Source organism: Mya arenaria, chromosome 16 (assembly GCF_026914265.1).
Source record: "Mya arenaria isolate MELC-2E11 chromosome 16, ASM2691426v1".
Lineage (NCBI taxonomy): Eukaryota > Metazoa > Mollusca > Bivalvia > Myida > Myidae > Mya > Mya arenaria.
In genome coordinates, this window is record NC_069137.1 from 9,188,614 (window position 1) to 9,203,187 (window position 14,574).

The 14,574-nt window shown below is 36.8% G+C and overlaps 1 protein-coding gene across 3 annotated transcripts in view; it reads left to right on the top strand.

The window, feature by feature from the left end:
• The first annotated feature begins 4,008 nt into the window (after window positions 1-4,008).
• Window positions 4,009-14,574, top strand: part of LOC128222544 (uncharacterized) — a 144,653-nt gene continuing 134,087 nt past the window's right edge. For 2 of the 3 annotated variants that reach the window (XM_052931597.1, XM_052931599.1), the window contains exon 1: window positions 4,009-4,093. The gene's annotated coding sequence lies outside the window, so the exon portion shown is untranslated. Of the gene's footprint in view, window positions 4,094-7,535; window positions 7,599-14,574 lie in introns of those variants that run through there. The other variant, XM_052931600.1, reaches the window with a different exon arrangement.

The window sequence follows — 14,574 nt, forward strand, 5'->3', positions numbered from 1 at the left end:
TCACTATAGTCCTGAGCCAGTTCTTTAGACTCTTTGTAACAAAGCAAGACAATGTCATTCGAACCTCCCTGTAAATGTTTGGTTATCTTGAATAAACTCTTGTGATCTCGCTCACCTGATTCCCGTAAAACGATCTTTTTTGTCCGTAGTGGAGCATGTTTATCAATTAAAGATGATAGTTCATCAGTGGATTTCAAAATGGCACTGAGAATGTCTGATTCCATAATGTCATTCCTGAAAGAATTTACGTCGATTGAGCGTATTTTTCGATAGCAAACTGTTTTTTCTTACAGGGGCTGGTTTAGCAGCCTGAATGGTAAAGGTAACAGCATAATGGTCTCGTGCAACAACATCCAGTGTGTGGCCGCCGACATGTGTTGGTCCATGCAGCATTTTACTGCATGCCACATGATTCAAGAGTGCTGGTGAACTTTGCAGCATCCCGGTCTGTTGGAATGTTAAGATAGAAGTTTAGATCTCCTACTATCATAATGTTCTTGTCTATCGTTGCATATCTGGCCAGAAAAATTGGCCATTCCTCTTCAAGGAATATATTCGTCTTAAGACCGTTTTGCCTTGTTGGAGGTGGCCTATATACTACCGCTAGGCATTTAGAGTAGCCGCTGACGACTAAATTATATAATACAGTCCATATATTCAAAGTTTGAGAAGTCATTATCACGACTTGTTGCAACGATGCGAATGTCTACTGCAGTTTTGTATATGAGAGCGATGCCCCCACCACGCCTACTGCCACAACGAGGGACGTGTTTGATTTTATAGCCACTTGGTACAAGTTCACTGATGCACGCTTTATCAACCGACGTACCTGGCCACGTTTCAGTCACAGCAACAATGTCAAAGTTATTTGACAAAATATAATCACAGATAGACACTGTTTTGTTTTTAACTGATCTTGGATTGATACAGCATATCGACATATAGGTCTTCGCTTTCGTTGCATTGCCATGTTCACATTTTACCTTAATAATGTCCGATTTTATTCTCCGGCCCTTGTCTTCAGTTGCAGTGGTTGGTAAAGTTTTTATAGTCCGAGTTTGTAAAACAGTGGAAATTGCTTGAGGCAGAGTTTGTAGGTTATTTACATTGACTCCCTGATAAGTGTCTAAAGCACTTTATCCTGTCCCCCTCGGGTGCCTCTATATCTTAAAATTGTTAACCTAAAATTCTCTAAATAGAATATATGCGTATGTGTCCACCCCAAAAGGAAAATGATAAATAGCCGAATCCCCCGCCCCCCGCCACCCCCAAAAGAAAATAAAAATAAAAAAGGCAAATTTATAATAACGTATAATTAAAAACGTCCGTATGTATTCACCACAAAACGTCTTTCAATCTGTCTAAAGATCACTTTCAGGCCAATAACGGTGCCCTTTTTGTCTGCTTAAAATTAATTTAGTTCCAATCAAAAACATATCCGGTTTGGGTTTGGCATAGGGATTGCTATCAATCACAAACAAGCAGAACAGTGTGTCAATGACTTAATTAACATTAGTTCGTTTCATTTGCATAGCTTTAGTGAGTACACATAGAAAACAAGGGGACTGTACGTGTTAAACTTGTGCGTATCCAGGCCGCGTGCTTAATAGAGAACATGGGGATAGATCGTGTTAAATTGGTGCGTATCCGGGCCGCGTGTTTAATAGAAAACAAGGGACTGTACCGAAGTGTGTGCTATAAAGAAAACAAGGGAAATGTACATAAGATCGTTTCATCAGCATAGGAAATGAACGTGTTAAAGTGGAGCAGATCGGGTCGCGTGTATCTAACAAACAAGGGAACTGCATGTGTTTAAGTGGAGCAGATCGTGTCGCATGTACCTAACAAACAAGAGAACTGCATGTGTTAAAGTGGAGCAGATCGTGTCGCGTGTATCTAACAAACAAGAGAACTGCACTTATTAAAGTGGAGCAGATCGGGTCGCGTGTACCTAACAAACAAGAGAACTGCACGTGTTAAAGTGGAGCAGATCGGGTCGCGTGTACCTAACAAACAAGAGAACTGCACGTGTTAAAGTGGAGCAGATCGGGTCGCTTGTACCTAACAAACAAGAGAACTGCACGTGTCAAAGTGGAGCAGATCGGGTCGCGTGTACCTAACAAAAAAGGGGACTGCACGTGTTAATATGGAGCAGATCGTGTCGCGTGTAGCTAACAAACAAGGAAACTGACGTGTTAAAGTGGAGCAGATCGTTTCGCGTGTACCTAACAAACAAGGAAACTGACGTGTTAAAGTGGAGCAGATCAACAATAACATTTAAAGGTGGGGATGGAGAGGCATCCGGCCCTCATCTGTCCCCCGCCCCTTTAGTGTATCAACAATAACATTTAAAGGGTCGGGGCGGAGATGCATCCGGTCCGCATCTGTCCCCAGCCCCTTTAGTGTATCAACAATAACATTTAAAGGTGGGTGGAGATGCATCCGGCCCGCATCTGTCCCCCGCCCCTTTAGTGTAGCAACAATAACATTTAAAGGGTCGGGGCGGAGATGCATCCGGTCCGCATCTGTCCCCCGCCCCTTTAGTGTAGCAACAATAACATTTAAAGGGGGATGGGTGGAGTTGCATCCGGAGCTCATCTGTCTCCCGCCCTTTTAGTGTATCAACAAGAGCATTTGAAGGGGGAGGGGAGTTGCATCCGGCCCTCATCCGTAACCCGCCTCTTTACTGTATCAACAATAACATGTAATGGGGGGGGGGGGAATGCATCCGGCCCTCATCTGTACTCCGCCGCTAACATGTATCCACAATAACATTAAAAGGGGTAGGGTAGAGATGCATCCGGCCCTCATCTGTCTGCTGCCCCTTTAGTGTATCAACAATAGCATTTAAAGGGCGGGGATGTGGAGATGCCTCCGGTCCTCATCTGACCCCGCCCATTTAGTGTATCAACAATAGCATTTAAAGGGCGGGGGTTGGAGATGCATCCGGCCCTCATCTGTCTCCCGTCCCTATAGTGTATCAACAATAGCATTTAAAGGGCGTGTGGAGATGAATGCGGCCCTCATCTGTACCCCGCCTCTTTAGTGTCAAAATACAGTTGTGTATATCAATATCAGAGAAAAGATAATATAATACCCAGGATACACCCTTTCAAACTAAGTAAGGCCTATCTTTTCTGGGAGAGGACCTTCACAACCTATCACCATATTCTAACCATAGGTAGATCGGTTATTTGCAGTAGGCGCACGTCTGAAGTCCCGATCCTGTAGCTTGGCACCACGTCCTTTTTATCAGTATTAAAATAATAATAACGATACTAATGAGCTTTTCAAAAAACGGAAACTGTGGCAAAGTAGCTATTAGTTAAAAATAAAATTCACGAAGGCAAATATTGTTTTTGTTCGATATTGTCATATAATATATGTACAACTTCACGGGGGCCCTAGCCGGGTAAGCAACCCTCCCTCAATTAATTCGCTGGTGAAATATGTATCAAATGTAAAAATAATTTCATGACAAAAACAAAGTTGTCGAAATGGCCAATCTATAAGACAGCAGCTTTAGACTGCTGAAATAAGATCAGATCAAAGTTTATCATATTTGCGTTCAAAAGATGATGTATTACGGCGAATTTTGGCTGTTCACCAACAAATATAGATATATTCTATAGTGAGTTTTTATCATTTGATATAATTGATTTTAAGGCATTGATGCCAAAATCGGCCATATCTGAGACAACACATAAATAATGTGTCAGAACTGATATTAAGCTTTAAGTGAGAATTGAAAAGGCAGTCGAACAATCAGTTCAGTATAATTTAATTAAGTTATTTGATCGAATATAGGTTAATTCCAAATGAACAATCTGAAGACTGATCTGAAATGTCGAATATAGTATACAAATCCTTCTATTGATTTTCGTCCTTGGGTAGATTTAAAGAAGCGCATGCCGTGGCTTTTGTTAATGATGAAATATGATCTCTCACTTCTTTGTATATAATTATGAAGTGTGGTATTTATGTAAGGACAAACTAAGAAAAGCATTGACATTGTGCGTGCGGCTTCAGAATTATTTATTATTCAACATTCGTTTTAGTGAGAAATATGGAAATACGGGATTTTGTTTGAACAGTAAGTTAATTTACATTTTGCTATGTGTGTTTATTGCTTTTTAAGTTAAACAGTTGACGATGCCATCAGTTATCATCCTACTATGAACATTAAATATAAACTTTTTCTAGCGGCGCAAGTTTTCATCCGCTTTATATCGTTCTATGTTTGGTAAAATGGTGAATTTATTCGTTCAATTAATACATATAATTACATTATGACAATAATATAAAGAACGTTTACTTGTGTTATCAGTGCTATAATTATATAGAGAGATATGGAGATACAGTGCCAATACATATTAAACATGAAGACGAATGGGTTCATGATTTAAATGACGTTAAATGGGGGTCCCGTGTGACTAAAATGACTAACAATCTTAATGGAGCACTCGCCAAATGGGCAAGGCCCGAGTATGAGTATAAATAAGCTTTCACACCACCATAACCTCAGTCTTGTTCGTTGTGAGACACTGGACAACTTAGAATGAATGAATAACTGTGAGATATATGACCAAATCAGTTTACCTTGTTTTTACCTTTTTCTGAACGCATAGTAGTGTATCAACAGATGTATATTATATTAAACTAAGATATTTTGTGTTTCGATGTATTTAATAATTATTAATTTAAATCGTCGCTTTACGTCTTTGGCATTAAAACTCGTCCCTAGTAAGATGTTGGACTAAATTTGTTATATGTCGATGTACGTCTGTGTTAATACTCCTCGTACATTGTATCACATCTGATTCAAGTTTGTAATACATTGCTGTACGTAATTTGGTAATTATCATATCTGATGCATGTCATTGTTATAAATGTCTGTATTTAGGCTAGAATTACGAATGCAGCCTAAAAACATAAATTTCGATTTTTATCGGATATTGTTGAAGTCTTAATTACCTGATACAATAATGATAGTCAACTGTTTACATAGTATATTATATATTATTTCGCATGTGGTATATTTAAAGAGGTGAACTGCTAAGTCTTTGTTAGAGATGAAATATGATATCATTTCTTTATATAGGATTGTGAAGTTCATTTATAATATTATGTTATTCATTAGGTGATTTTATATTGGCCGAGTTATTTGTCCGAGGTCAGCAATATTGGGCAATACTGAGGGCAATTTCTACGACATTTGGATTAAAACCATCTTACCTTAACATATCATTGGATCTTACAGGACTTCCCTTTATAATTTATGTATTCTGCTTTTCTAGACTTGACTTTGCTGATTTTAACATGCATCATTGATAGTGACATTGTGCAGACTAATGAATGAAGCCAAATGCACTGTACATTCTAAGGAAGCATTATATGTTCGTGATTATTGAGCAAATCTTCTGCCAAAAGGTCAAGAATGATTTCAACATTACGTCCATTTTGTCGGTTTCCAAAAATCTAATTGTCATAAAATCCACTAACAGGTTATACACAACTGCAATAAAAAACGTATACACTGGTTTAAGAATTATATAGGCTAGTAATTCAAAGTTCAAAAAGCACACACTATTTTACAGTCCTTTAGCTGAAAATTATGGCAGCCGAATTTTATAATTTTCAAGCATTCTCATATAATGGTGAGTTACGACAGCTAATGGAAATGGGTCATTCCTTGCATTTCGTATTTTGCGAATTTAGTAGCCAATAAAAATGGCAGAAACTCGCATTTACCGACTTTGGTCCGTTTCGGGCGAGTTTTGGCATATATTGTCGTCAACTGTAATGGATTAAGATGAGTGCCCCAGAATCACGTCAAATACTTGATGATTATTATTATTGTAAGGACAACCATTGACTACAATTTACAATGTATGAGTGTGCGGGATCAGAACTAACAAGAGTTAAATCGCAATGAGAAATATTGAAGGAACGGAATTGTTATTATAAATTATTTTGCAGTCTGTTTTGAGTGTAACTATTTGTTTAGTTGAACAGAAAAGGATTCCGTTAATTTATATGAACAAACTTCTTCCAAGCGGCTCAAATTATCAACCTCTTATTTCGCATTTATTTTTTGTAAATATTGACAGTATTGATTCAATTATCAAAGTTATAATAAACTTGGTGTTTATGAGTTTTGTATTATGTAAATTGGTATACCTTTATTTCGTTTATTTGAGCAGTAGCTGTTTCCACTTTATTTTTTAACACAAGTGAAAACATGACACAGCCTTTCTATAGATGAAATACTAATATAATCTGAACTGATTTGATCATCTATAAGACAATATGTCTTTTTGTACCATTTGTCTTATTATACACATGTATATTGACAGACTCAATAACTGATCATTTTAAGTGTAAAAATTGTTCGGCTGAATACAATAATTGAATTTAGTTTTCAAATCAAAAGGCTAAGTATAGAAAACTCGGATGAAGTAAAGTTTAGTGACTTGCTCATGTTTTCTATAATTCATAGTACACAAACATATAAACACGCATGTACTCATACACACACACACACACATTCTCACACACACGCACACATATATATTTTTAGTATTTAGTTTAGATATTTAGATACAAAACACGTATGTAAGACGTTTCTAACAGAAAGCAAGTGCTATCATTAGATTTTAACAGAAAGCGGTTATCTTTTAGCAATTTACATGTCTGTTGTTCCGTCCCTCAATCCGTTGTTTGCACATAAACATGTGCCTGTGAAAGATTCTCTCATATCAATGATGTTCCTGTCGATTTATTCCGTCTGTCTGTCCGTCGTTTGCACAAATGCTTTACATATGCGTTGTGATAACGATTTCTAAACACGGCTATTCTGTAGTAATTACCTGGTTGATTTGTTCCGCTCGTCTTGTAAAGGATACTTTTCTATAGTAATTACCCTGTTTAGATTTCCCGTCCGTCGTTTGCACATGTCTAAAGACATGCGGCGTCATAAGGACTTATTAAAATGGCTCTCCCATAGTAATCACCTGTCTTGTTGTTCCGTCCGTCCATCCGTCCTTCGAACATGTACAAACACATGCGGCGTCATTCGGAATTGTTAAAGCGGCTCGCCGACGGTAATTCCCCTGTAATTGTTGGCACTTGCAAACTTTAGTGTTTAATGTGTGTGAAAGACACTGTAAGACTTTTAATGGTGTTATTGACTTTATCCGTGTCCGGCCATTAAACTACAAATCCTAGCAAGTCGAATGCAAGTGCTGAGCGTCCTTGGCGTTTATGACAATCTAAGGCAAGGTTTAAGCAAGGATAGATATTAGGGTACAAATAGAAACGAAACAAAAGATTGATCTGAAATGGGGACCAATAGTTTACAAATTCTTCAGAAATCTATTAAATTTTGCTATATGGTATATTTAAAGAGGCACATCGCGAAGCTTTTGTAAATAATGAAATATGATATTTATTTTTGTTTATGATTTTGAAGTTTAGTATTTATATAAGGACAATCAAAGCAGACCATTCACATTGTTTGTGCGGCTTCAGAAATAGCAATAATCAATATTGGATTTAGTGACAAATATGAAATGAATGGCTCTTGTTTAAAAACGAAGGTAAGTTTACATTCTGCTACGAGTGTAATTGAATATTCCATTCCATCAGTAATTAACATAATATGAACTTTATTTTTTTACTTTTTACAGCGGCGCAAGTTATCTTTCTCTTTATATCTTATTGTATTTGGTAAATGGTGTGTTTATTAATTCAGTTAATAAACATAAATATTGCACAAAACATGACAATAATAAGTAGGACGTTTACTTCTGTTATTTTTGCTAGAATTATGGAGGGACGAAGCTTAGCATCTAGGTGATATGGAAATATAAAGATACAGTACGAAGAAATGCCATACCATTACAAAATTACAATATAGCGCGATATATGGCCATATCAGTACTAAACTTCCTTAGGCTTGTTTATGGTAAGTCACTGTATAACTTTTGAATGAGTGATTAACAATGACATAAAAACGCCATATCATTACGTGAGCTACTTATAGTGAGACACTGGATAGCTTATTAGTGAATGATTGACAGTGAGATATAAGGTCGTACTATAATACACTTACTTCGGCTAGTTTGTGTTGGGACACTGGATAGCTAATAAGTGAAGACTAACAGTGATATAAAATATCGTACCGTAACAAACTAACTTAGGCAAGTTTTTGTTGTAACACTGGATAGCTATTGATTGAATGACTAACAGTGAAATTAAAGGTAGTACCATAACGAACTAACTTATGCTAGTTTATGCTAGTTTGTGTTGGAACACTGGATAGCTATTGAGTGAATGACTGACAGTGAAATCAAAGGTCGTACCATAACAAACTAACTTAGGCAAGTTTTTGTTGCAACACTGGATAGCTATTGAGTGAATGACTAACAGTGAGATAAACGGTCGTACCATAACGAACTCCCTTTGGCTAGTTTGTGTTTGAACACTGGATAGCTATTGATTGAATGACTAACAGTGAAATTAAAGGTCGTACCATAACAAACTAACTTTGGCAAGTTTTTGTTGCAACACTGGATAGCTATTGAGTGAATGACTGACAGTTTGATATATGGTCGTACCATTAAAAACTAACTTAGGCTAGTATGTGTTGGAACACTGGATAGCTATTTAGTAGATGACTAACAGTGAGATATATGGCCATACCATTACAAAACTACCTTAGGATAATTTGTGGTGATACACTGGGTAGCTAATGAGTGAATCACAGACAGTGAGATAAAATGTCATACCATTACAAAATTACCATAGCCTAGTTTGCGATGAGACATAAGATATTTAATGAGTGAATGCTAACAGTGAGATATAAGGTCGTACTATTACAAAACTACCATAGTTAAGTTCGTTGTGAGACCCTGGATAGCTAATAAGTGAATAACTGACAGTGAGATATAAGTTCGTACTATTACTAAAGTACCATAGTTAAGTTCGTTGTGAGACCCTGGATAGCATATAAGTGAATAACTGACAGTGAGATATAAGGCAAAACCATTATAAATTATCTATGCCTTCATATTTTGGGACAAGCACAATAAATGTATCATTGGCAGTATGTCATAATTGGGGTATTATGGGCTCAGCAGAAAGCAGCTTACCTAAAGTAATTACCCTGGTTATTTGTTCCGACTATATATATAGGCGTCTAATTATTTTCATTGTGCGAAACGAAGTCTGCCTCAAAACCTTTTAATCATGAGCCCTGTTTATCACTCATTCACTTCGTATTTCATTATTATCCTTGTTCAAAAGTGCAGTGATGACAGAGTTTCTGTTGTATTGAGATGCGTTCTTGATTTGGTTTCAAAGCATTTGTTGGGATCCTTAACTCATTGTTTTTGATTTTTGTGTTGTCTGCATTTAGTTTGAGACACTAGTCTTTTGAAATTCAACATTTTTTGTAAAAAATGGTATGCTTCCTCATATAACATAGGCAAGTTCGTTCAAGTTCAATTTAGTTTAAATCGACATGAAGCCTTAATAAGGTCAGATATGCGGTAAAAAGCTGATATAGGCATTTTATGTATTCGCATTATTTTTATCCCTCTCAGTGACAATAATAACAATTTAAGTGCCTGTCAGTTATATTTAGATCGTCGTATCGTAGACAAACGGTTATTGCTATGCCATGAGTTATTGTCAATTGATAAAATTATAATTGCAAAACATATGCATCATGTTTATAACTAAAAATAAACACTTCTTCTAACAAATATCAATTTCGATGACATAAAGAGAAAATATATTTGTACTATTTGAAGATAAAATGTATATACTTTTCCTTAAAACTCGAAAACAAATCTATTCAAAAACAGCACTTCAAACACTTAAAGATTCAATAGATGGCATTATAGAATAAAACATAAACATATCAATTAATTTTTGAAGAAAATGTATATGCTTGCATTCTATTTTCAAGATTCTTCTTTTAAAAAGCGTCACTCTCGTTTATTTGCTAAAGTGCTAATTTTACAATATTACCATCAGTGACATTTCAGCAAAACTATTTTCAAATACGTCTTTGCATTAAGGATATGGCAATGCAAACAAGTATTAAATATATATCTTTGATTATATTCTAATCTGTCTGACGTTTGTTTGCGAATGAAAGATGAACCAGTATTAGTTTGAAACCCAGTACAAATTTACATCCGCTGAACAATGACAAGCACTTGAAATGTCTGATTTAGACCCTTTACAACTGACATTGAAATGTTTGATCATTTAGATAATGCTCAATACCTTTATGAATAGTTCACACTCTGCATGTAATGGTTTTAGATTAATTTAGATCAAATAATCGGATATATTAGTCGTGATCAGCAAATACTAAACATTGCGAAATTCACGTAATATTAAGGTTAATTGTTTTATTCTGTGTTTGTTCATAGTCAGACTATGTCAGACTAAAGACTAAATCTCCGATATAAATATATCAATTGGAATCTTGCAACATTAAAATGAGATATTTAAAAAAAATCAAGCGATAAGTCGGTTTAAAAATTCTTTTTTTTAGTGAAAAATATACGTACAAATCTGACCAAGAAATACTGAAAGCTTGTTCACACACACTCGTCTATACATTACCACAGCGAGGCACATACATTCGCCGTAATTCGATATTACATATATAAAAACACTGGCAGTAATGCGTATAACCCCAAACACGCACACTCACACGCACGCACGCACACACACACGAACTTGTAATACGTTTTCACTTATTACCGCTCACTCATATTAACACGCGTCTTAAAAAAGGGTATATTCCGCTCGCGAATTTTCATTCACGAACCCTCATCGTGGTATTTTCCCCATTATTGCAAACATAAACACACCCTCAGAGTAGAATACACATTTACCGATTGCCTATGAATAACCGCACCAATTAGGTGGCAAATTACACGATTGCATAAACATACTCACACCCACAACGTGGTACACTCCCCTCTAAATTTTACAATCCTATTGACGTGGCATACTCAAAGAGTGCCCAAATTTAACCACACTTACAAAGTTGCAAACCCTAGCTTGCCAATACATACATACATGTTCAAAGTGGTATACTCACCGCGTACTCATACATAAACAAAACCTTTACGTGGAATACTCATTCAAAATACAACGTGCCATGATTCCCGTTCGAGCAAACATACACTACACGCTCTGCTCGCCCTACTCACACCCTTAGTGTACTACGCCCCACTCCCACACAAATATACAAATACCATACACGTGGTACATTCTTTGCCCTTAACTAATCACACCCTTATTGTGATACTCCCCACTCACGAAACAATATACACACACCATACACGTGGTACATTCTTCGCCCTTTACTATTCACACCCTAAGTGTAATACTCCCCACTCACACAACAATATACGCACAATATACAAGTGGTAAAGTCCTCGCCCTTAACTACTCAAACACTAAGTGTAATACTCCCCACTCATGCAACAATATAAACACACCATATACTTGGTACACTCCTCGCCCTTGACTACTCACACCCTTAGTGTAATACTCCCCAGTCGCAAAACAATACACACACCATACACGTGGTACACTCCTCGCCCTTAACTACTCACACCCTTAGTGTAATACTCCCCACTCACACAACAATACACATATCATACACGTGGTACACTCCTCGCCCTTAACTACTCACACCCTTAGTGTAATACTCCCCACTCACACAACAATACACACACACCATACACGTGGTACACTCCTCAAACCCTTAGTGTAATACTCTCAACTCACACAACAATACATACACACCATACACGTGGTAAACTCCACTCCCTTAACTACTCACACCCTAAGTATAATACTCCCAACTCACACAACAATATACACACATCATGCAAGTGGTAAAGTCCTCACCCTTAACTACTCACACCCTTATGGTTATGCTTCCCACTCACACAAAAATATACACAAACCATACACGTGGTTCACTCCTCGCCCTTACCTACTCACACCCTTAGTGTAATACTCCCCACTCACACAACAATACACACACACCATTCACGTGGTTCACTCCACGCCCTTAATTACTCACACTCTTAGTATAATACTCCCCACTCACGCAACAATACACACACACCATATACGTGGTACACTCCTCGCCCGTAACTTCTCACACCCTTAGTGCAATACTCCCCTCTCACACAACAATACACACACACCATACAAGTGGCACACTCCTAGCACTTAACTTCTCGCACCCTTAGTGTAATACTCCTCACTCACACAACAATATACACACACCATACAAGTGGTACACTCCTCGCCCTTAACTACTCACACCCTTAGTGTAATACTCCCCACTCACACAACAATATACACACACCATATAAGTTGCACACTCCTCGCCCTTAACTACTCACACCCTTAGTGTAATACTCCCCACTCACAAAACAATACACACACCATACACGTGGTACACTCTTCGCCCTTAACTACTCACACCCTTAATGTAATACTCCCAAACGGGCAACAATACACACACACCATACAAGTTGCACACTCCTCGCTCTTACCGTCTCACACCCTACGTGTAATACTTCCCACTCATGCAACAGTATACACATACCATTCACGTGGTACACTCCTCGCCCTTACCTACGCACACCCTTAGTTTAATACTCCCCACTCACGCAACACTACAAACACACCATACAAGTTGCAAACTCCTCGCCATTACCTACTCACACACTTAGTGTAATACTCCCCACTCATGTAACAATATACACACACCATACACTTGGAACACTCCTCGCCCTTACCAACTCACACCCTTAGTGTAATACTCCCCACTCATGCAACAATATACACACACTATACACGTGGTACACTCCTCGCCCTTAACTACTCACACCCAGAGTGTAATACTCCCCACTCATGCAACAATAAACACACACCATAAACGTGGTACACTCCTCGCCCTTAACTACTCACACCCTTAGTGTAATACTCCCCACTCACAAAACAATATACACACACCATACACGTGTTACACTCCTCTCCCTCAGCTAACCGTATAACCGAAAATATTTTAATCCAAAACGCCTTAATTTTTAACCTGATTGGTAATAGTCTTCATCAATTCAAAACTGTAACCATTAAAATATTCCATGTTCCGTGGAATAATATGACGTTAACATGTCTTTCAGTGGGGTAGGGGGACTAGAAAAACTGTCTTCACGTCGCAGAAGGTCAGAATATTTAATGTTGATATTTATGTTCTTTAAAATTTAAAGACCGCTTTTTTCTTATACATAAGGTATACATGTGGGCTTCATCTCATCACGTTAAAAATTACTATACAAGGCAAGTCTAGGAACCAAAAAAATGCCATTCTTGAGGTTCAGTACATCGCGTACCGCGTACGGGACTCAATTGAGTGTAGACTTTTCCATCAGAAAAGCTGCAAAACTAAACTCTTGTATTGTGTTCTGCAAAATCACATTTTGAGATCGTGTATGTTCTGCGATATCGATTCTATATAAAGCATGTCCTAACTCATATAAGGTGTCATAATAGTTGTCAAGACATTTACAGTTGACATTTCTAGAAAGAAAACAACTCTATTCATTTCCTATTCATCAGTTAAGGAAAACACCTTGTGTATCCTTTTTCAAACAAAACATTCTCCTTGAAGCATCGTTCATTTGAGTTCAATTCAGTTTAAATCGACCTGAATAAGTTCAGACATGTTGTAAAAAACCGACAGAGGCATTTTATCTATTTGCGTATCTAGTACTCTTCTCAATTACAATTTTAACAATTCTAGGGCCAATCATTAATATCTAGGCCGGTGAGTCGTAAACCAACGAATCGATGGTAGTGCCATGCCTGAAGTAATTGTCATTATATACAATTATAATTGCAAAATATGTTCGTCATGTTTAAAACTCAAAATAAACAATTCAGTTACAAGTTTATATTTCTGTGATATTAAGTGAAAAGGTCTTTGTACTATTTGAAAATGATAAATATTTATAGTTTCACACAGAACTTGAAAAAACAACACTTTTTTAATAATCAATGCTTCAATAGATGGCAAAAATAAATAGATGTAAATGTATGAATCTATTTTGACAAGAACATATGTGAAATATTGCATTTAAAATTTACAGATTGTTCTTTAAAAAAACAACTGTCGTTGAGTTACTAAAGTGCTGCTCTCGCATACAAGTTAATAATATATAATGAATACTTGGACATTGATTGATGGTTATATGTATGTGGTCACATTTGAAAAAAAAAAATATAGCTACGTGATTATTTGTTCCAATGTGGCCTTTTAGCAAAACTGTTTTCACATATTTCTTTGCATTAAGCTGATAGCAATGGAATCAACTATTGAACATATATCTTTGCTGATGATATTATCCCTTTGATTTCTGTTTGCGAATGAAACATAAACCAGCAGTATTTCGAGACCGAATACAAATTTACATTCAACTAAAGAATGACAAGCACATGTATTAATATGATTTAAGCCATATA